Genomic DNA, 24293 nt, shown 5'->3' on the forward strand with positions numbered 1-24293 from the left:
AGCTAGCATGCTTATCTGTTGAAAAAGGGAAAATGAAAAGTAATTGGGACTTGTAAGTCGTTGACATAAATATGTAATTTATGTGATTGTATCGGTGTTGACCAACTATCAATTGCTAACGTTTTAGTCATTGTCCATGGTTGGTTTAGTGTATTTCTACTGGGCTGTGGCTCACCCTATATGGGAATATCATTTTCAGGTACAGGAAGCATGCCACCTCCAAGGACATAGCTTGGAAGGCTAGAGGCGGACATAGTGTAGTTGTTTTACTTTTGATGTATTACATGTAACTTCAAGCCAAGGGCTTAATGTGTAAACGAGTTAGTACTCTTTTGTTGAAACCAAGTGTTAACTTGGAAAGCTGTAAGCCCGTAGGGCATTTTGTTTTGATGTTAACATGTAATACTTATGTAATGAAACTCAATGAAATAAAGGAATGTGGTTAGTTTATATGTAAATGCTTGTCTTATTTTGAGGGCGTTACATGGCATAACTTTGGCACGACAAGGTGAGTATGAAAGGTATTGTTTCCTCCTCTCTTTTAGGAATTGTATGATTGGATGAAATGCTTAAGTGTTTGTTGCACACACTCATGAATGAATGAATGAACTGTTGCACAATCGCCCCCGAACTATATTGATCTGATTCCTTACACCAAGGATATGTAGGCAACCAGCGGGTTCAATTACTTGCATGCTTGTCTTGAATTGCGTTAAGCCTTAGGGTCAGGATAGTCTTGGATCTTTGACATTCGCTTTACATCAATTCATGATTGTTTAAGCTCTGCTTAAAAAGGGCAACTGTAGACACCCCATTTTGATTGATCCTAAGACTTTGAGCGCTTGCAAGCCTCCCAAGATGAAACGGTAATTATTTCATCTTTAGAATGTTTGGAGTCATTTGGAAGTGAAATTTAAACCTGTTTTGGCAAAAAATTAACTTTTTGCAAAAATGACCATTTTACCCCTACACCCATTTTTAGCCAAAAAAAACCTATTTTCTAACCCCAAGAAAAAGAAGGATGTGCTTTAATCATAGACATTTTCCAAAATTAGTGGCTAGTTTCATTAAAAACATTGATCAAAAGGCAATTCGAGCTTATTTAGGCCACAAGCAATCCAAGGGCATAGGACTCCACACTTGTCCATGCATGGATGGCACATGAACCGAGAAGAGTGGTGCGTACTCATGTGCATTGTGTGTGCGCACATCCAAGCATGGCAGAGCCTATTTTGGAAACTCAATCTTGGTGCATATCTAGAGGGAGGTAGTGGGGGGAAGCAATGGAAAGCCCTAGAGTGTTCAAAAAGCTTCCCCTGTGCCTATAAAAAGGACCCATCCCCCTCCCTTTTAAGGGGTTAGACTATTAAGTGACTTTGGTGAGTTTTTGAGAGCCAAACACCACCCTTCTCCCCTCTCTTGCCTTAGCTCCGAAATTCCCACCCTCACAGCAACTTTAAACAATAGAAAATAATCTAAAGCTTGAAGAACTTGAACTATATTAGAAACTTTTACTTGAGGGAGGCTTGCAAGCAAGAAAACCCTTGTTTTCTTGCACTTTTCTTTGCGTGCTCTTCGGTTCTTGAAAACCAACAGGCAATCCTTTCTTTCTTTTCAATTTCAGTACCTCTTTTACCCTCTTTTCTCAATATGTGAGCATGTAGGGTAGTTCTTATGGCATGATCATCATATAACTCATGTAGTATATTCATTTTATTCACTTTTTTGCTTTATCTCGCATGTCTTCTTTATTTTGTTAAAAGCAGCATGCTTAGGCCTCATTTAATCATATAATAAGCATATATGGCCCGATTTGAATCATCATATAGTTAGTTTATATTTTTGCTTTTATTTTCTATTTGCTTTTTATGTATACACATCATTTTAGTAGCCTTAAACCGGGCCTAGGTTGCATTTCGTATCTATTAGTTGCATATTAGGCCATATTTAATTTGTGTACTACATGAAAGGCGCATAAGTAGGTGTCCGGATAAGTTTTCTCCATCTTGATAGTATGTGCTTGCTATTTGCATTGCCTTTTTAATAATGCAAGTTTCTATGCTTTCTTTTAAAATTGTATGTTTTGAATGATTTTTCTGAATATTGTTTATTTTATTTTATGTTTATGGCCATGACCAAACAAAATCTCTTTTCTTTGAAAAATTATCATTTTTGCGAAAAATATGGCTATATTTATCTAATCTAAAATAAATGATATCTCTTTTATTCAAATCACATAGTTTTAGGTTAGTTAAGTGTTTTTAGGCTTAAAATGATTTGTATGAATAATTAATCACTAAAATCACAACATAGAGAATCAGTAGAGGCCAATCTTCAGATTAGGCAAAAGGAGGTGCTTTCATTCAATGACCTTCTACCTTTGTACCTCGACTCCCAAACATGTAATTTTTGGTTATGACAGATCAAGTCCATAGCTTAGTTTTCATTGTTAAAGGTTTCTTCATTTCCCATTAAAAATTAAGTGGCGACTTTATGTTGGTTAAAGCAAGTTGGCACAACATTTAGGTGGAAACGTGCCTAATACCCAAAAAAGGCACGGCGTCCTCAGTACCCATTGAAAAACACTTGCCTCGATTTAATTATGTCTCTCTTTTTGTTTGGACTAGATCATACGTCTAAATTTCTCTCCATATCGAAATGATACAAAATAACACCTACATATAAAGAACACCCAAATTCTAATTAGTTCATATCAGCAAGACTACAAACCCAGAATTATTTACCTAGAAATAGGAATCAATGGTTCAAATTTATTTCACTAATGGACCCCACATTTCGTCAATTTAATCTCCACCACACATATATTTTAAGTTAAGTTAAGTTAATTGGGTGAGCTTGGCATTTGAACGTTCTTTTAGAGTTACTGACTCTATTAGGCTCAATGTCGACGTGGGCCAAGTTTAGGATTATATATATACACTTACTATATAATGCAATGCCAACTCAACTCCATCCGTAGTTGTTAGAGGGAAAGGGGCATCACAAAGAATATTAGATTACACTCCATGGAATTTGAACCTAAATCTCAGACTACAAAATAATGTTATGCAATCACTATGTCAAAAGTATTGGTTGGGTCACTTTCTAATTACACATTGAAATTTAATTTTTATTTGAAAAAATATCATTTTGCCTCTCAAATTATCACTCAAAAATCAATTCAACCCATGTTCTTTAATAATATCAATTTTATACCTAAACTATTCGATTTTGCATCAATTTTACCCTCACCGACAAATGTCATCTATAATCAAACAAAAGTTATGGATGTGGCACCCAAATTTCATTTTACTCCCAAACTATCCCCAAAATATCAATTAGACTCCTGAATAAAATGAAGTTTTGGAATCTAATTGATATTTTAGAGATAATTTTGGGGGTAATGGGTTCGAAATGCAATCTTTGGTACATCTTCTTCTTTGACACGTAATTGGTGGTATTCAAACCTAAGGTTAGTTTTGAAATCATTTTGAGCATCTTAATTGATCGAACAAGTCATCAATTCTTGGTAATGGGTATCGATTCTTAATAGTGACCCAATTTAGTTATCGATAATCAATGCATAACCTCAAGGTTCCATCCTTCTTCTTGGCGAACAATGTTGGTGCTCCCCATGGACACGTACTAGGTCTAATGAACTTTTTATCCAGTAATTCTTGCAATTGTGCCTTTAATTCTCAATGTTCTGTTGGTGCTATATGATGTGGTCTCATAGAAATTAGTGAAGTCCCAGATTAGAGCTTGATCGTAAAATCTAACTCACGTTTTGGTGGTAATCCTGGTAGTTCATCAGGGAAAACGAAAACATACTCACATACCACATGTGGTAGTCCCAAATCCTTTCGATCTTCGTCTTCCAAAATTAAGCTGACCAACCATCTAGTTAGCTGGTCATGCCATCACGATTTACGACATGTTGGAAAAAGAGAATCCTATCTATCTCCCTTAAATTGGAAATGCATGTCATCACTGTTTTATAGTAACAACTGATATTGGCTCGGTGAACTAATAACCAATCCATTCCTAGAATGACATCAAAATCAGACATCTCCATAACTCTCAGATCAGAGATCAAACGTGAACCAAAGACTTCTAGTTCATAAGATTTAGATACTAGATCCACTCAAGTTTGACCACCCAAGGGTGAAGCGATGCTCATAACTATCTCTAAAATTTTTGGCTTTAAACCCAGACTTGACACACATGTAGTGGATATAAAAAATGTGAAGCACCAAAGTCGAATAATACTTTAACCCAAGAATTCATGAGGATCAACATACCTTGAATTACTGATGGGTTGCTAATATTTTCCTCTTCTTGACGAGCGTACGTCTTTCCTGTTGTACATTGGTTAGATCCCCATGGCTTCTTTCCATCTCTAGTTCCCTATGGTTGTGTTCTTGGGTGGCCTGCATTCTTGGAGCCTTGTGCCTATCCCTTATTGGTTTGAACATTTTAAGTAGGCCTAGAACCTTATCTTGGCTAACATTTGTTAGAGTGTTGTGCCCCTCATTGATCTATAAAATACTCCTCACCTTTAGGGCACTCATTTCGACAATGTCCCGATTGACCACATTTGAAACACCTTCATGTTCATTCATTTGCAAAATTTTCGCCTTGTTAGTTTCCCCAGTTCTGCCTTTGCTGTTGCTGCAATCCTCCAGCATAGGGTACAGGTATAGAATGTTTTCTAATGTTTCGAAATGGACCTTGTCCTTGTGGTTGGTTATTATTTCTTTACCACTGACTTCGTATGTGCTCAGCATCTTCCAATTCTCATTCCACAATTAATGCTCAATCCACCATTTGGGCATGAGTGGAAAGCTACACTTCAATCAACTGTCCCCTAATGTCTATATCCAAACCCCATTCAAATCGCCTAACTTTATTATCTTCATTCACTACTATTCCCGAAGCATACCTTGAGAGGTCCTCAAACCGGTTTGCATATTAGGTCACTGACATTTTCTTTGCTTCAATTGAAAGAACTCTTAAACCATCTCTTGCCCAAGTGAGTTGGGGAAACATTTTTCCATAAGAAGTCCTCAAACTGCCTCCAAGCTAGTGTCGCTACTTGTCGTGTACTTTTAATCATGGGAAATTTGGCCAAAACCTCCCTATTGGGTCCCTTTTTAGTGAAAAGAACAACCCATAATTTTTTTCCTTCATAAACCCCCTAACCTAGAGGCACGTGCATGATGGAGGACATAGAAACATGTTTCTATTTCTTTTTTGACAATCTTGCCCTTCCATATATATGCATACAAATCTCTCAATGTGATTGTCGTTCCCTTCCTAGAGTAGTTCTCCTTCATCGATTTTTTTTTCCAGTTGGTAGGACATTAACCACTGCTTTCATCGAGTTGCAAAGCAAGAGAGAGTTGTGAAGCGAGATTCATCGAGTATAGCTTTATCGAGTTGGAGATCTTCATTCAATCTCTATTCGAGTTAGGGTTGGAGTTTCGTTCATGTTGGAGTTCAAGTTTGTTTCAAACACTAGTTGATTGTTGTTCAAGTTCAATCACTACTCAATTAGGTATGTTTAATTTTCTGATTGAAATTTGTTTTTGTTGTATGTGATTTGTAATGGTTTTCCAGTTTGTACTTAGTATTTTTTTTTTTTTTTTTTTGTTATTGATGTCCTGTTCAAGAAAGATAGTAAAGTTTTGCTATAGTAGTCAGTAACATTTTACTTTGTTTTTGCGTAAAATTGACAGCAAAATTTTACTGCTTTGTGACATTTTATTTGAGGATGTTATGTTTAATAATGATTGCAGAATTATACACTAAAATTATGTTTTTGTAGTTGTCTATTAACAGTAAAATTTTATTGTTATATATTATGCAGATTTGAAAAATGATACCACCTCTTATGCTGTTATGCAAGTATTGTGACTAGACCATTGTGTTCAAGGTTGTCTCAAATTGCACATTGAAAGATTTGACTAATTTTTTTAGTTGTAAATTGAAGAAGTTTGGTAATAGTGGTTCCATTCTGTTATCATACTGTTTACTTGGACATTCGTAATGTATGATTGATGATGATTGTGATTTTCAGAATATGTTATCTCTTATCTATCCTCTAAGTGTTGACTGGGTTGATGTGACTGTTCTTGAAATGTGCAATTCAAATGAAAATCTTGGACTTCTTGATGAAGTTACATAATCGAATATTACTAGTGGATCCAGCCTTATTGATGATCAAATGGATTTACTCCTAATGTTTTGTAGACATGATGAAAGGCATTTGTTGTCTGCTGGATAGGTGAATGGAATTAGGCATGTAGGTCAAAAATCTGTAGGAGGTGAAAACAATTTCCGAAATACGTTATGTAAATATGCCATTGAGATAGAATTTGAGTTTGTGTACGTGAAGAATAAGAAGTGTCGAGTCACTATTGTGTGTTCACTTAGGAATCCAAATGTTGTTTATGGAGAGTACATGCATCTCTAGAGAGAGCTAATGGTTTTTTCTATATTCGGACTCTACATGATGAGCATAGTTGTGGTGTTGTAGTTCATACTTCTAACAAGGATGAAATCAAATTTGGTTGCTAGTTTGATTGTTAACGAAGTTCGTGCAAAGCCCCAAACTCATCCAATTGATATTGTGCGTGATTTTATAGAACAATACAGGCTCAACATTACATACAATCATGCTTGGTTAGGAGTCAAGAAAGCTAGGACTACAATATTTGGGGATTTTTCTATGTCTTTTGATGAGGTTCGATGGTATATGGATATTGTCATGAGCACAAATCCTGGCAAATATTTGAATCTTGACTATGACTATCAAAGCGGACATGACGGTTCAAGAGATTCTTTGTTGCATTCAACGCTTCCATTCAAGGGTTTAGACATTGTCATTCTCTTTTGTTTATTGACGATATTTTCCTAAATGGAAAATTAAGGGAACCTTGTTAACAGCTATATCGAAGGATGGGGATCAAAGTACATACTTGTGAATAGTATGTATCTGCAACAATATATTACATGGTAAAATTTTACTATTTCGCTGAGTAACATTTGACTGATATTCAAAGTATTATTTTGCTTATATTCAGAGTAATATTTTTGTGTATTATATGTGCTAATTGTAAAATTTTATGTCATTCATGTTTTGTCCCTCTTGTAATGGGTATTGTCGATACAGAGACTACGAACAGTTGTGAATGGTTTCTTACTCATTTGTCAAATGTATTGTTGGATAAAAGACTGATTACTTTCATATATGATCGGAACGCTAGACTTTTGAAGGCTTTATCCAAGGTTTTACCTACTGCTTACCATTGTTTTTGTCTCCAATACTTGAAAGGCAATTTGAGGGATAAGTTCTCCGGTGGAAATTTCAGCAATAGTTTTAGGACTAGACTAGTTTATCTACTTTTTTCATGTGTTTATGCTCCAAAAATGGGATGTTTTAATCAGTGTTTGAAAAAATTACAAGATGAGGGAAAAAGAATTGTTTGTAGATTTCTATCCAATTTGCCCTGTGACAAGTGGACTAATGTCTATTTTAAAGAACAAAGATACAATGAAATGTACTTGAATGTGGTGGAGTCATTCAATTCATGGATCCACAAAGCTCGGCATTTGCCCACCATGAAGATGGTTGATTCAATTAGGTTGAACATCATGGATTCTATGTCAAGACAGAGAGAAGCTAAGAAGTGGAATACTTTTCTTTGTTCAGAGATGGATTCAACATTAGTAGCGGCTCTTAAAAGTGGAAGAACTTGGTTCACGTGATCATGTTTTTGAGGTTCAATCTCGATCGTCAGTCACTGTCGATCTCTTGAATAGAACTTGCCCGTGTTACCAATAGCAAATGAATGGATATCTTTGTGCTCATGTAGCGACCGCTATCCAAAAAAACGGTGGTGATTTGCACTCACGTAAGGAACCATTTTTTAACTCTAGTAACTTTAGGGCTTGCTATGCTAAATCCGTTTATCCAATACCCCCACTGTTACGAAACCTGTTGCTTTTATAAATGATGTTGTTGTCCTCCCTCCGATTTGTAATAAGCCACCTAGTAGGCCAAGGAAGAATAGAATTCCATCTAGGGGTGAGAATATAAGATGAGTACAGTACGGAAGATATGAGAAGTACGGTTATAATATGAAGACTTCTAAAGAGACATTGCCATGAAAAACATTATTGCTTTGTAATAAAATTATGAAAATAATGCAATACTTATGCAAAAATAACAGTCTATTTTGTACTTTGTTGTTGAATTTTTTTGTGCAACACTAAGTTGTAAAGTAGTTTAAGTTGGCCATTACAATTTCGTTGGAATTGAAATGCATCATTCTATCCTATCATTACAATGATATTAGTCCAAACAAGTAAAATATTGCTATGTAATACAGTAACATTTTACTATAACATAATAAAATAAAATGTTACTTTGTAACACTATAACATTGTCTAGTTCATCATGGGTCCTTGTGAGTTTTACAACCAAATATATCCAACCAACCTGCACCAAAACCCACAAAATCAGAAAAATGAAGTGTATAATCCTTTATCATAACCATAATCGCATCTATGAATAACAGACACATACTACCAAATGGCAAGTAATCATATTCCATTATATATCCTTTCCAAAATATCATTTACCAACAAAAAAAAAAAAGAAGTAAAACCCTACTTACATCATTTACACCATTTACAACATCCAAGATATTTCTCAAAAAGCTATATTGTTTTTTCTAAATTCTATTTGTTGTTTCATTGGCATTATCCTTTGCGATGTCATGCTTTCATTTTCACATTCTTGCTTTTGTAGTCTTCTTCGGTCCACGATCTTGGATGATCATTTAAGAACTCATGCACCAATGTTGCTCGAAAATCATTCATTTTGTTGTCGTCCAACTCTTTTGCAATAGGTTTATATTTGGCAAGTTGGTGCATGAGATAACAAACAATAAAAGATGGAACTTCATCCTTGGTTGTCCAAAACAAGCAATGTCGAATGATATGGAACTTCATCCTTTGCATTCCAATTGGAGTTCATTATAAAGAATAGAAACATATACTTGCTGAGATATGCCTCCAGGTATCTGTCCAGTGGATGTTCCCTCATCTTCCCATACTTCCATTTCACTAGTGACTGCAAATAATCATTTTAATAAGGAAGATTACTTTGTCTAACAATAACATTTTCTGGTTTTCAAAGTTAAGTGTTAAGTTGTTAAGTGATATTCATGGCGGCTTACCCAGCACAATGACTTATGTGGGTGAATTGCATCATGCCCATTCACAAGTATTTTTGCAAAACTATCAATGAGCTAGAACAAAAAAAATAAAAATAAAAAAAATGAAATGTAGTGAGATTAGTAAGATGATTATAGTTAATTAGTACAATTTCACTTTTCAAATTTAATAAATGCAATTAAAGATCACTTACATTATTTGCAACATCAACATCCTTGAGAATTACATGGATATCATGCAGTGTGACAAATATTCCACCTGTCCTCCCGGACCATATAATTGCACTGATAATAAAAAAAGAATATGATTAAATTTAAAATGTTTAAAATTCTATTTTATAAAGCAAATTAAGGTTGTCTTACTCTGATGATCCCAATTTGTAGATCTTCTTCAGTAGAAGCACATCCTGTTTGTCAAGGACTTTGACACTTGCAGCCTCAGTGGAGTAGACAATCTAGTTATGTGGTTTTGGTTGACTTAGAGGCATCTTGTCCACATCAAGCAATTCATGTCTTTGTTCTCAGTTTATTTTTGAGCTTCTTTTTTGCTGTTTTTTTGGGCTTTGCCATTATTGTTGCAGGTACTGGATCAGGTACTGTGGTGGTTTCCTTCAATGGTCCCACAAAAGGTATGATCTGCCTATGTTCCTCCCCTTCATTTGCAGGTCTTGCTTCTTTGCTTACATCTTTTATCTACCTTCTTTTCTTTCTCCCTTGTTCTTCATATTCAAATCCAGAAATTTCCTTTTTCTTCCTTTCCTTAATTTTGATTTTCCGAACCATAGAAGTTTGCAAAGGCTCGACCATAATCCAGCCGGAGAAGGTGTGATCTCTTGTGGCTCCTGCTCAACATGTGCCATTCCACTCGTTGATTTCAAGATATTCTGTGTTGCATTATGTACGGTAATCTCTTGTAGTTGCTCAAACAATTCTTCTTTTTCATCTTCTAGTTGCTTCATGCCCCTTTTTATTTCCTCAGTCTCTTGCAACATTTGGTTGGTTTTTTGTGCTTGTTCTTGGTATTTGTCCATTGTTTCCCTCATTCTCTTTAATCTCTTCAACCATTGTCACATCTCATTTTTTATCTTTTTGTTTTCCATCCGAATTTTTTCCATCTTCTCACATTCAGTGAAATCCTTACGATGCACATCATCGTCGTGCTCTTGTGCTTCCTCCGCAGCTTCATTGTGTTTTGCTGGTTCATTTTCATCATTGTCCTCTTCCCCAGTTACTTCCTCAGATTGTTCTTCATCGTTCTTCTCACCTCCATCATCATTTTCTTCATCATCACTGTCTTCCTCAGCTTCATCTTCCTCATTTTCCTCCTCCGTTTCACAGTCTTCTTCAGTCTCTATACTTTCTCCATTATCCTCTTCATCTTGCTTTCCAACACCCAAGAGGAGCTTATTCTCTTATGTTAAAATAGGCTTGAGTTCAACCTCATTAACCTGTATTTCAAACACATTATTACCATGAAAATGTTAGAGCATTCAACAAAAAAATGGAAGAGATTTATCCAATAGTACAAGTTATAAACATTTTAACGGTAAAATTTTACTCTAATTATAATCAACATTTAACTTTATTTAAAGTTACATTTTACTGTGTGCACAGTAAACGTTTACAGTATGTTGGAAAAAAAAGAAAGATAAAAGAGACCTCATCAGCTTTTAGTTCTTTAATGATCGCTTCAAGAACTTCTTCCTGAGCTTTGATAGGTCCCATCGAAGGAACCTTCGAGACAAATTTTGCTTGTCAAGTTGCAGAATAGTAGTATGCTCACACATCCAATGCTGTAAAATAATAATAACTCAAAGATTAGTTAAACACAATAAACACAGGGATTATGTAATATTCTAAATGTTTACTTACCAAAAGTAGAATAACACATCCAGTAACATTTGATGGATGCAGAAGACTCAATTGAGGATGTCAATGTGGATTTAATTATGAGAAATGTCTGAGGCCTCCAATCCAAGAGCACTAATAGCTCTAATGTTGGTATGGGTCTCACATGATGGGATATTTTGCTCGTGTTCTCATTTTTTTTTTTTTTTTTTCCCAACTCATTAGAACTAGTTTAGTGGTGCAAATTCAGAGGTCCCAATCACTGCTGTTTAATTATAGTGGACCATGCATATGTAGTCTTGCTTTCCAAATCTTCCACAAACTTGATAAAATTCCATCCAATTGTTTAATCGGTTGTTGCAAATAGCAAAGTCGTGCAAACAAACAAACAAACACAGAATCCTAGCAACGTCCCTAACATCAACTCTCCTTTCACTTCTCATTGCACGTCCTCATGCTAATTTCAGAATCTTTACAAATATTCTCTGTACATTAGAGAATCTTCTCCGCACAAAAGGTATGTCTGATTTTTTCACATATGATGACATGTCACATATCTATTTTCTTCTTTCCCGGTTGTATCCCAAATATCAAGCTCACATCACTATCGTGTGTGTCAACCACTTTAGGGTCCAATTTGAATCCCTTCAAATCACTCCAATAAGACTTGATGACCATGACAACATCATCATCTACCTTCCTAAATTTCCTCACCTCCACTGGTTTCTTTCGAAACGACCTGAACAATAGCCAGAAAGGCATTTTCTTGAAGGCTACAATGTGCTGAACACTAAACTCTTGTTCTCCCATTTTATCAAAGACACAATGTTTAACCTATACTGTTTGACGTAATTCTCCTTCTCTTGTGTCCCACGCACAATCGGCCTTGTAAATTTTACTCTGAAAAACAGTAACATTTAAATATGAAAAACAGTAACAATGTAAAAAAATGCAAAAACAAGAACAATATTAAAATGGACATAGGGACATTGAGAAGATTAGGCAGACAAAGTACTTTCAAGCCCTTTTTCAGTAGTCTAAACCAAAAGCTTTTAATGAATTGGTATGAAGTTATATATAGTGGATCTCTCTTCAACATATCCTCGATTTACTATGTTTTATATGTATGCTTTAATGGACTAATTGTTTGTAGCCTTTTTCAGAATGTTCTGTTTCATAATTTCAGAGTCCATGATCTCTTTCATCATAATTCTAGAGTTCATGAAGTTCATTTATTTTAGGGAGACCAACTGGAAAGGCAGGACAAGTTGAGTTGCAAGACTTCAAAAGTTTTGACATAAACAAAGTTGACATCTGTGTATGGAAAGAGCATCTCTAGAGCAAATAATAGCCCGTCATACAAGAAAATGTCAATTTCACTCTGAAAAACAGTAACAATGTAAAAAAATGCAGCAACAAGAACAATATTAACATAATGATCCAATTGTCGTTCAATTCATTTTTCAACCCAATAACAGTAAAATACCCAAAACACGAAACCAAAACACAAACAGATGTAAAACTTTTCTTAACAGTCATGATGGATTTTACCCAATTCTACACCACAATAATTGCAGAAACCCTAGATTGAACAATGAAAAATATTGAACCCTAGATTTGAAGTACTCTCCACAAATATTATAAAATGACATTTACTTCCAACAAAACAATAAGATATACAACAAAAACATATATTGGAGTACTCTCTACAAAAGTTTCGAATACATTGATACTTTCGAACATCAGCAAAATGTAGAAGAGTGAAAAAAGTCAAAACTAAACAGATCTGAAGTTTAATACATCAATCTTCCTACGAAAAGCACAATTTTCTATTAAGATTAATTAAAGAACGCATCAAAGTGCAGTTAAGTTTGCTCTGTGTCGAATTTTTCACACCATACTACTATACACTATGAAAGCAAACTTAATCACAAAGCAATCAACCAAAAATTGAAAATAAAAAACAACAATCAAGTCAATACAATCGTTCCATAACATCAATTTCATGTAGAACTAGGGTTTCAAACATCAACAGCAATAAGAAGACAATATCGATAATTTATATATGGAGTGTACGTATAACTACGGTTTAAGAAACAAGAACACCTGGTTCTAAGGAGAGGGAGAACCTGAAAAGTATAGGTGATAGAGAGAGAGAAAAAGGGTGATGTGGCTTCAATTTCTGATGCTTGAACTAGGGTTTCAAACGGTAGAGCGTGATGAACTCCTTCGATATATCTCAAATAGACGACAATGGGGCTTCAATCTCTAGTTTGAACTAGGGTTTTTGGTTGAGGGTTTGGGAATGAACAGGGACGACTATTAGAACAACTTCGAACCATCAGTTTGTCCTCTCCAACTGCCTCTTAGCTGCTATATATATGAGGGGTATTTTAATCTTTTACCTTATATTTTAATTGTCAAGGGGTTTTGCCAACAAAATTTTTTTGCTCGTCTTTTTCACTGAAAAGGCCCCTCAGCCAGAAATCACTATAATCATTTCCCACCAATGGTCTTCTTCCCCTTCCATTTGAAATGCCGCCATGGTCCCTCTATCGTGTTCATTCTAAATGTCAGAAGTGTCAATAGCTTGTTAATTTGCCTTGGCCATACTTCAGCTTTATACGGATTAGACCCACCAAAGAATTTGTAGGGGTGTAATTTCTCAAATTTTGCAATCATTTCAAATTTGCTCTGTTCATATAGTTCAAATGACATCGCCATCAGAGACTCCGTTACCATTATTATTATTTCTCCATCGCCCAACCATTCTACATGATAGAATTGTTTGTAAATTTATTTTTTTATTTATTCCTTTATTTTATTATTATTATTATTTTCCCACAAAGAGAATAGTTAAATATATCAAAGTTTCAAAAGAAGACTTCATTCATTAAGTTAAATAAAATTACAAAACACATTAACTTACTACAGACTAGTAAATAACACAAAACATCCTTACTAAGTCGGAGTTAATACAAAACATTAGTCATAGCTACCGATACTAATAAAAAAGGACAAACACTAAACTATGCAATTAGACATTGTTAGCTTACAAAACAATTAGCAACCTAGTTTGTCCATCCACTAGACTTCTAACCAAGGAAATCAAACAGCCATAGATAGTCCAACCGTTAGGCTAACGCCTCCCAATCCAGATGGATTTAGGACACTAGAGGGCTGTTTGTTTGGAAGGATGGGAGGGGGGAGAGGGGGGGAGGGGAATTGAGCTCCATGTCCAATCTACCATAGAGTCCATTGCTTGGTTGAGAACTTGTAGGTAAGATTAGGAGTCCCACCGGACTACGAATGTGGGACTCCTAATCCCATATATGTTGGACTATTGTGCCCTAGAGGGGATATAGGATAGAAATGGTGGGATTGGAATCCCATGGGATTAAGTTGTAAAATGACACATTTACCCTCCAAATATTTGATTTCATTATGTATTGTATTTAATAAAATAAAATATAAAAATCTCAATTAAAAAAATAAAATAAAATAAAATAATTTAATTTTTATTGATGTTTATTTACTTAATTTTTAATTACTGCTATTACTAAGTAAACAATTAAAAAGGGTAAAATAGTCTATTAAGTATTTACCCTTCTTCATAATATTTCAATCAAACATTGGATTCAATAGAATAGTTATTTTCAGATATCTAATCCCATGATAAAGCAAAAATGGGATACACATCCTTTCCAACCAAATAGTCTAAGACTATACCTCCCAAGACTAATAGTCCGATAGATTACAATCCCTCTTATTCAGTCTGTCTAAACAAACATGATGTAGGTGTAAAGACACCAATGGGCTTAATACGAACCCAAACTAGTCACTTTTTTTTTTTTTGTTTGAAGCCATGTTAATCTTTGAAAAAATGCACATCATCATAAGTAGTTGGAAGCCAACACATGGTAAAAAATATCAGCTGCTAGCTTGTACACCCAAATACGCGCATTTAAGTGCAAAAAGTGACAAGTGATACCAACAATCTGCATGCAAGGATACTGCTATGAACTCATATTTCTTAGGTCATGAATAATCCAAAAATATCTAACTCACACCATCAACCCAAGACATAAGAAAATTAGGTTGGTCAAAATGATTAAGAGTGTAAAACTCAATTCCAAGCATAAATCACATGAACCAAGCCTGAGTCTCTCCCCACCCCCCCCCCCCCCCCTCCCCAAAACTAAACATGGCAGTGCCCTCACCGGAAAATTAAAAAAAAATAATAATAAAGCAACCACGGCAAGAACAAGAGAGGGAGAGAATAGCACCAAAACCATCGAAAGCGGAAGAAGAGGTGAAAGAAACACCCCCAACAGTGGAGCATGACCAACAGTGGAAGACCTGATATGCCAAGAAATAGTAGAAATGAGATATACAAGAGGATAGGTCCAAAGTTAGTACCCTAAAACAAATATACATACAGGCCCAACAAAAAACAAATAAAAGAAAAGGAAAATAAAATAAAAAATGAACTAAACCCTAAAAAAAAGAGGAAATTATCCAAAGTATAGAGAATAGTAATAATACCATAGCTTGACAAGAACATGGCAGAAATAAGTAGGGTGTCATTGAGGCAGCAGTGGCAGCGGTGGGTGGTACTCCGCAAGAAGAGAACGCATAAGAGACAGAGTCTCAAAAGCGTTCTGGCAGATATGGGACTACATATCAATGAAGGACTGCTGCATATATGCCTGAGAGACATCATAGTGTTGCTGAGACGTCCCGGTAAGCATAGAAATCGGTCTGACGGGTATCCAAAAACTATTGAATGCAGATGTGCTCATAATGAAGGGCCTCATAGTCAGCACGAGTCATAAAGATGGATGCGAGGGGATCAGCAGAGGCGTGGGCAGTAGCGCCAGGGGCAGGGTCAGCCATGGGAACATCATTGCCCACACCCTTAGTGCTAGCATGGCCAGTAGGAGGCTGCATCGAAGGGGGACATGTGAGACAAACTGTGAAGCCAAGTCTGCTTGGTGTACTGCAAAACCTCCTCAATGGCCACCTCCTCGAGATCAAACCAGCAGCTTGAGTAACGGCAGAAGAGGTAAGTGATCAAGTTAGCGAAGGGAAGAGGCCAAGTTTGAGAGCTCCTGGTTTGCTTGATTTGCACATCGGTCATGATTTTGTACATCTGATCCCAAATAAGCTTTGAAACATCCACCCAAAAGTCGAACTCAAAGTGATGAAGAGCCCGAATAAAAGCACCGCGACGCTCCTCCTTATGCCCCAAAGGGATGACATTCCGCCGGAAAAAGACAGCAATCAACTAGAGGCGAGGTGGCAAATTGTGACGGCAAACCAAAGTGTGACTAGCATCACCCGCACGATCTGGAAAATGAGTCTGGAAGAGATGAGTCACTGGGAACTTGTCATCATATTGCTGGAATTGAGAGTTGTGGGGACGTGTGCAATGGCACCTAAGGATAGTAGCAAAGTCATCACTAGCCGCCATGTCTACAAAATAAGACAACCACAAAGAGAAAGAGAAACATAAAACATAGGCGTTAATGTATAAGGTGATAGAGTACATGCATAGCTCATGAAATAATAAAAATGCATGGAAACAACGAATGTGGTCCCACTCCCCCTAACTATTTCCCAAAACAATAACAAACCAACAACAACATTGCAATCCCCAAAATACGCAACCAATCCCAACAATGATTCCAAAATAGTCCAACCAATCCCTATACATGGAGTCAATGAATATGCCACATAGGATGGATATAAGGCAATTCAATTATGAGCATGTACCCACACACGCAACACAACAAGAAAATTCCAATCAGGCTATGGGAAGAAGAAGAAGAAGAAGAAGAAGTGCATTCAATTTTTTTTTTTTTTTTTGGGGGGGGGTGGGGGAAGGGGTTTTTTTTTTGTTTTTTATTATTATTATTTGTTTTTTAACACTGCTACAAAGCAGTAATAAGAGCAAAACAATGGAGGAGAATAAGAAGAAAAGGAGAAGACAATAATCACTTTGTTTGGTTAGAGTTTTTCAAAAACACTTTTCAGAAAATTTTACTTTCTTGTTTTCCGTGTTTTTTTGTTTTTACTAATTTTTTTTAATATTTTAAGCAATTTTTTTAATTTTTAGACATACCTAACATAAATATACCTAAAAAGTAAAAAAATTGTGAAAAAAACCTTTTAAAAATTCACTAAATATCAAAAATACAAAAAAAAAATGAGAATTCAATATATTTTTTTGTATTTTTATGTATTTATTAATTTTTTAAAATATATTTTCACAAATATTTTACTTTTTAGATACATCTGAGTAAGATGCATCTAAAAAAGTAAAAAAAAGTTTAAAATTTTAAAAAAATTTACTAAAAACAAAAAAAAAAAAACAAGAAAATCAAAAAACCCAATTTTCAAAAAATTTAAGCCAAAAAACTCAAACTAAACACACTGAATAATACTCAAATAAATAAACAAACAAATCAAATACATGAATAAAGAATTGAAATAAAAGAAACCTAAAGGAGGACGAGAGAGATCGGCGCGTTGGTGGGGAAAGAAGTGGTCATTGCCAACGAAGATGGGAAGTGGCAGTGGTGGACCGGTGATGGCATCAGGGAGGTGGTTGGCTAGCGCGGGGGTGCGGTGATGCGGTGGTGAGATGGGTGAGAAGATAGAGTCGGCAGTGTTGAGCCAACGATGGCATAAGGGTGGCGTCGGGGCAGTGGTGTTGGCGAGTCGTTTTACACACCAACAACAAACACTAAACAATACCAAATTCCTTAAAATAATAGTAAGTCCAAGTTTCGATCCACAAGAACAAATGTAAAATTCAACTAATTTAATAAATTAATTGTTAAATTCCTAAATTAATTTTGATCAAAGAGATGATTGTTCATAAACTAATAATAATTAAAATACTAAGAGATTAAACTAGCAATTAAAAGTAAAATTGAAATTATTCACTTTGCTTGGTTTGAGTTTTCTAAAAACAATTATCAGAAAATTCTATTTTCTTGTTTTTCAAATTTTTTTGTTTTTACCGAATTTTTTTAATATTTTAAGCAATTTTTTTAATTTTTAAACACACCTAACATAAATACACTTAAAAATTATAATTTTTGTGAAAAAAAATTTAAAAAAAATTCACTAAATACCAAAAATAAAAAATATATACGAAAATTCAATGCATTTTTTGTATTTTTTGTGTATTTATTAATTTTTTAAAAGATTTTTTCACAAATATATTACTTTTTAAACACATCTCAGTAAAAAAAAAATGCTTAAAATTTTTAAAATATTTACTAAAAATAAAAAAACATGAAAAACAAAAAACTTAATTCAAAAAACTCAAACCAAACACATTGATTAATTTTGGGGAAAACCTAAGGTAATGAATTTACCACTAGTTGCATAAATAAGGTCTCAACTTGAAAATCAATTATGTTACGATTTGAACCAAATAAGATTTCACAGCTACAAGTTCAAAGCATTGATCAAGAGAATTATCACATTCAATGTATAGGCACAAACCATCTCAAGCAACATGAGTCGTTTGCTTTAAACTAAGGTAGCAAAACAACTCATCCCTCGTAGCATGGCCCTATCTCATACCTTGAATATAAAAGAATACAAAACCATTTCATGGAAAACATTCAACAATCACAGAAAGAAGAATACTTGAAGAAATAATGCAAAATATATCTAAAAATATCTTGAATACCATACAACTTGTTCAAACTATTACATAATCAAAAATCAAAAAGAAAACTCTATTTACTTGGCTAGGGTTTCATCAAAACCCTAGAAATAGAATCCTAGCCACTCATAGAGGAGTGGGAAGAGGTAAAAGAAGAAGAAACCCCCATGAAAGATGTTCTTGAAGCTTGAAAACCCTCAATTCCAAACCCTAGCCCCTCCTCTCTTTTGAAATATTTCGGAACCCTAATCCAACATTTTTCCTGTCTTTTTATACTTCCAACTCTTTTAAACAATTCCAAACAACTGGCACATTTTCTGAGATACGGCCGCACGTGTGGGAAATGCCGCCATGCGTGCGGCAAGGGTTCCACACGTGCAGAAATGGGCCTTCACATGTGCGATTTTCTTAGGCCCTGTTTGGCTGCGATGGATGGGCCGCACGTGTGGGAAGCATTTTTTTGCTAAAAATATTGATTTTTGCTCATTTTATGCTCCTACTGCATCCAACCTGATTGGCATTAAACAGATAAAATATTCAATTTGACTGGTGTTGGCACATAAATTTCAACTAAATTTATGACACGTATAGAGCCTATGATAGGAAGGTTGTAGATAATCACTCCCTAAAAAAAGATCAATATGATCCGTTGAAGTACATAAATAAAACGACGTTGTATCTCAACTTGTTCTTGGCCATTTGCAGCATGGGGTATGGACATTATTGGTCCTTTTGTACCTCCATCTTCAGCAGGATATCGGTACATCCTAGCTGCAACTGACTATTTCTCAAAATGGGCAGAGGCCGTGGCTTTAAAGGATATAAAAAGCACAGTTGTCTCTGAGTTCATCCGAATCCATATCATTTACAGGTTCGAGATTCCAGAAAGTATCATCATGGATAATGGACAGCCATTCAGGAGTGATGCTTTGAACAAGTTATTTGCCAAGTACAAAATAAAAAACAACCATTCATTAAGATATCATGCACCTGCCAATGGTTTGGCAGAAGCTTTCAGCAAGACATTATGCAAAATTCTTAAGAAGATGGTGGACAAGAACAAAAAAGCTTGGCACGAAAAGTTACAAGAAGCTTTATGGGCTTATCGGACTTCGCACAGAACTCCTACTCAAGCAACCCCTTATTCATTGGTTTTTGGAGGAGAAGCAGTGTTACCACTTGAGGTTCAAATACCATCATTGCGAGTGGCAATACAAGAGTCCTTAACAGAAGATGAAAGTGCAAGAGTGAGGTTGGCTGAGCTGGAGACCCTGGATAAAAGAAGGTTGTATGCTCAACAGAACTTGGAGATCTACCAACAAGGATGGCAAATGCATTCAATAAAAGAGTGAGGCTTCGTTCCTTTAAAAAGGGAGACTTGGTACTAATTGTTAGAACACCCATAGTAGTCTCACGAAGAATCAAAGGAAAGCTTGAGCCCAAATGGGAAGGACCTTATGTGAATGAGAAGGTTTATTCTAATGGGGCCTATTTGTTGATAACGATGGATGGTAACAGAATCATTGCCCCAACCAATGCAAGGTTCTTGAAGAGATATTACCCTTAAGAAAGCCTGCTAGATTGAAAACCCGAAAGGGCGACCTAGGCAAAAGTTAGGAGGAAAAAAAAAAAAAAAGTCAACAACCACCAACGGTATTGTATGTGGTTAAACTGCTAAAATATCTCACCGAAATCTAAGGTGGTAAAACATTAGACACTCCTGGCCCGCAAGAGTATAAACTGTGTACGGCCAAACAAGAGTCAACAACAACCAACGGTATTATATGTGGTTAAACTACTAAAATATCCCACCAAAATCTAAGGTGGTAAAACATTAGATACTCCTAGCCCGTAAGAGTATAAACTGTGTACGGCCAAACAAAAGTCGAATCCCACCAACGGTATTGTATGTGGTTAAACTGCTAAAATATCCCACCGAAATCTAAGCTGGTAAAACATTAGATACTCCTGGCCCGCAAGGGTATAAACTATGTACGGCCAAACAAAAGTCGAATCCCACCAACGGTATTGTATGTGGTTAAACTGTTAAAATATCCCACCGAAATCTAAGGTGGTAAAACATTGGATACTCCTGACCAACAAGAGTATAAACTGTGAACGGCCAAAATAAGACAAATCAATGTATTGTATTGAGAAATTTCATAGAACAAATAAATCTATCACTGAGCGAAATTTCATAAATACATTATGTTCGGATGAATAACAAAATAAAAGTGCATTCATTAAGTAAAAGAAGCCTTGGCCCTTTCAAAAGCACGTTCCACAACACTGTGTTGTCCATTCTTTATCTTGTGTTGGCTCAAAACATTCAGAGCAGTTTGCACGTCTTCTTCTGATTTAGAAACACTCTCGGAATCTTGTGCACAATCACGCATAAAGGATGCATGTTCCGCTTGGGTGGATGACAATTCCTCTTCAAGTTGTTTGAGTAACTCTTTGGTTTGAATAATCCTTTGATTACGACCCGCAATGTGCTCATCCGACTTGATAATTGAAGCAGACAACTATTCATGTTCGCCAGAAACTTTGTCAAAATGAAGCTTCTTCTCATAGTATTGGGCCTCAAATTCTGCAGTAGACAAGTTTGAACAATCTGCAAGTTGGGTTTTCAAAGCAAAGCACCCAAGAAATATCTTCACCTTCTCGTAAAAGGAGGTAAAGTCTACACCCAAACTCTTCAAAATCATGAAAACGTTGTTTGCTACAGCAATCATGCCATTAACATCCGTCATTGATTGGAGAGAAATAATAAGACCTTTCTGAATATGGATGGCTGCTTCATTAGAGGAAGTTCCCAAAAGAAGGCTAGATGGAGCAAAGGGTGTTTCAAGTTTGTCAAATAATTTGTTAACCCCATTTGCTTTAAGTAAGTCTGCAAGAATTTGGGCCTCTTCCGAGGTATCAGAAGTAATTTCGTCTGCCTCTTCCAATGTGTTAGAAGTACTTTCTGTGAAAATAGAAAGAGATACTCAATGAAAACATAGAACGTAAAAACAATATATATATATATATGAATGACGTATACCTTGGTGTACAGCTTGAAGAGACTTAGGTGGAGGAAGAGACAAGTTGTGATTCCCACAAGTGGACCATGGATTTTGCAATGTGGCATAATCGAAAGAGAAAAGAGTTCATTGAGTATGTATACATGATGAAATAAAATGAGGTACAAGGAATGAATAAGAATACCCTTAAAGGTAGCCAATGGCATATGCGAGGCAGCTGGGGAAGTCCGAGGCACAGTGCCTAAGAAAATGAGAGGTGTTTAAAAAAAAAAAAAAAAAAAAAAAAAAAAAAAAACGAAGAAGAAGAAGAAAGAATTATACCTTTCTCTAATAGCTTGGATGGCTTGTTCGAAGAAGGAGAAGAAAACCCTACATTTGCTGGGGCAATTTACTCATCTTAGTCGGTGTGCCATCTAAAAGAGGGGTGTAGTCATAAAACTCATCTTCACTCTCGCTACTTCCATTGAGAGAACAATCAAAAGATTTGGTAAGAGAAGGAATTTCAACACTCTTAATGCGAATACGACCCAAGGCAGTTAATTCATACCCATCTCCCTCGAAGAGTTCTTGAATCATATTCTCATCTTTATCTTCAAGAAAAGAGTACAAGTATGTGCGAAATTGTTCCATTGGGGTTTTGGTCGCTACGGTGGGTTGGGAAGTTCCTGCACAATCACTGATAGACAGTCTCTGGAAAAAGCTTTGCGAGACATAGAAAATTGAGGACCAGAATCTACTTGCTCAAAGCTAAATCTCATTTTAAATTGAGAATTACACATATCCTTGAAAAGATGAATGAGATCTGAAACCGAGTAACTAGATCGGGAAGGAGCAATAAGTGGTCGACTATTATCCATTCTCTGAGGTGATGATGCTTCCAGAGCAATAGGTGAAGATGATGACCTAGCTCTAGAGTAAAAAGGATTCTTCGTCTTTCGGTCTTTAATTGACATATCCAGTTTTCTCTTGCATGAAGATTTCGACTGGGTATGAGTAACATATTGAAGCACGGTAAAGGAAGTTCCCAACCACCAATTGGCATAAGGCATGGTTACGTGAGAAGTAGATCGGGAGCCTGGTAACTCTAATGAGACTTTTGTACCGCAGTGTAGCACATGGCTACAGTTGTAATAAAATTTAGACGACTCAGGGGGCTACCGACAAGATACATTAAGCGGTGTAGGGCACGCTTGAGCAAACCCAAATTGACGACCGTATCGGTTAGGGAGTATGGTTCAAAAATGAAATTAAATCCCATTTTAAAAGTTAAAATCCCTTGCCTCAAAGATATAAGATAGCCAAGGTGGAAAGGTGATATCCTTTCAGAGTCGACTAGAATGCCTGAAGGATCACTTTCATGGGTAAGAGCCCTGAACTGACACTCCGTACGATAAGTTAGGAGAGAGTCCACAAATGAAAATTTATCAGTAAAAATCTGGGCAGCCGATTGGTTTCCAATAAACCCAAGATATGGCATGAAATGAATATCAGGAATCGGACAAATCAACTGAGGATCCCCATGAGAGTAAGTCTTAACAAAATATAGTGAAATCCATCCAAAAAGGTAATGCAAAGGACCCTGAATATTTTCCTTCCCAGGTGAAGGTGATGATGCCATTTTACCAAGAGAATGATAGAGGTACGCAAGGACGGGGATGGCCAAGCTAAATAAGGTTCCACCGGCCATTTTGGTGGCTACATGAAACATAGTCGGACGAATTTTCCCAGAAGAGTGAGGGAAGACAAATCCGCTAAGCCAGCTCGCCAAAAAACCGGAAAGATACACATCATCAGGGATTCTATCTTTTCGTTGAAAACCACTACTCGAAGTTGGGGATTCGTTAATGAATTTGAAAGTCCAGTGGTTAAACTTCTTGGATTGAAAAGAGCTGGCAGATGGGGAGCCCGCTAAGGCGATGAAGGTCCCTTAAAGAGATCCCAAGTTTGCCGTAAATGGTGTGGAAAGTGTTGCTGTCGGGTGACCACCGCTCTAAGAACCCTTTGAGCAGGGAGACATTCCTAGCATAAGCAAATTGGGATACATAGATTGCGGCATAAATCCCACACTTCTTCAAAATAGGGGCAAATATGGAAAGAACGTCATTCAACCAAAAAATCCATATAGGGGATTACAAATGGGTAGAAATGCCGCGAACATTAAAAGAATTATCCTACTTCAATTTTTCATGTTTCATTCTCTTAAGAAGAGTATTAAATTCAGAGCAGTCAAGGTCTTCAGAAAATGGACGGAGGATTGAAACAAGGAATGAACCGATTGATTTGGAGTGTCCTTTCTCAAGAATCTCACAGCAGTTTCGAATTCCTGTATAGACCAAGTCTTCGGAAGCCGTATGTAAAGGGATGTAGGGGTCCAACTCGGTTGATTACAATAAAGTAGTGATAGGTTTGTGCCGAATTAGTTTCGGACCAGATTTATCCAATACATCCCTCTCGTCACGTCGAAGATATTCAAGTGTCTTTTCCATGCTTCCT

At 36.0% G+C, this 24293-nt stretch overlaps 1 protein-coding gene across 27 annotated transcripts in view; it reads right to left on the minus strand.

The window, feature by feature from the left end:
• Positions 1-8223: 8223 nt before the first annotated feature.
• LOC114278627 (uncharacterized) overlaps positions 8224-24293 on the minus strand; it is a 68201-nt gene continuing 52131 nt past the window's right edge. For 11 of the 27 annotated variants that reach the window (XR_014329810.1, XR_014329805.1, XR_014329802.1 and 8 more), the window contains 6 exons: positions 15636-16565; positions 15377-15449; positions 10902-11035; positions 9606-10690; positions 9437-9501; positions 8224-8503 (listed from right to left, as the gene is read on the minus strand). The gene's annotated coding sequence lies outside the window, so the exon portion shown is untranslated. Of the gene's footprint in view, positions 8504-8532; positions 9140-9245; positions 9318-9436; positions 9528-9605; positions 10691-10899; positions 11036-11114; positions 12835-13196; positions 13445-15376; positions 15450-15635; positions 16566-24293 lie in introns of those variants that run through there. The other 16 variants (XM_082869246.1, XM_082869247.1, XM_082869245.1 and 13 more) reach the window with 11 other exon arrangements.

This window comes from Camellia sinensis, chromosome 5, assembly GCF_055761805.1.
Source record: "Camellia sinensis isolate YWXY chromosome 5, ASM5576180v1, whole genome shotgun sequence".
Taxonomy (NCBI): Eukaryota; Viridiplantae; Streptophyta; class Magnoliopsida; order Ericales; family Theaceae; genus Camellia; species Camellia sinensis.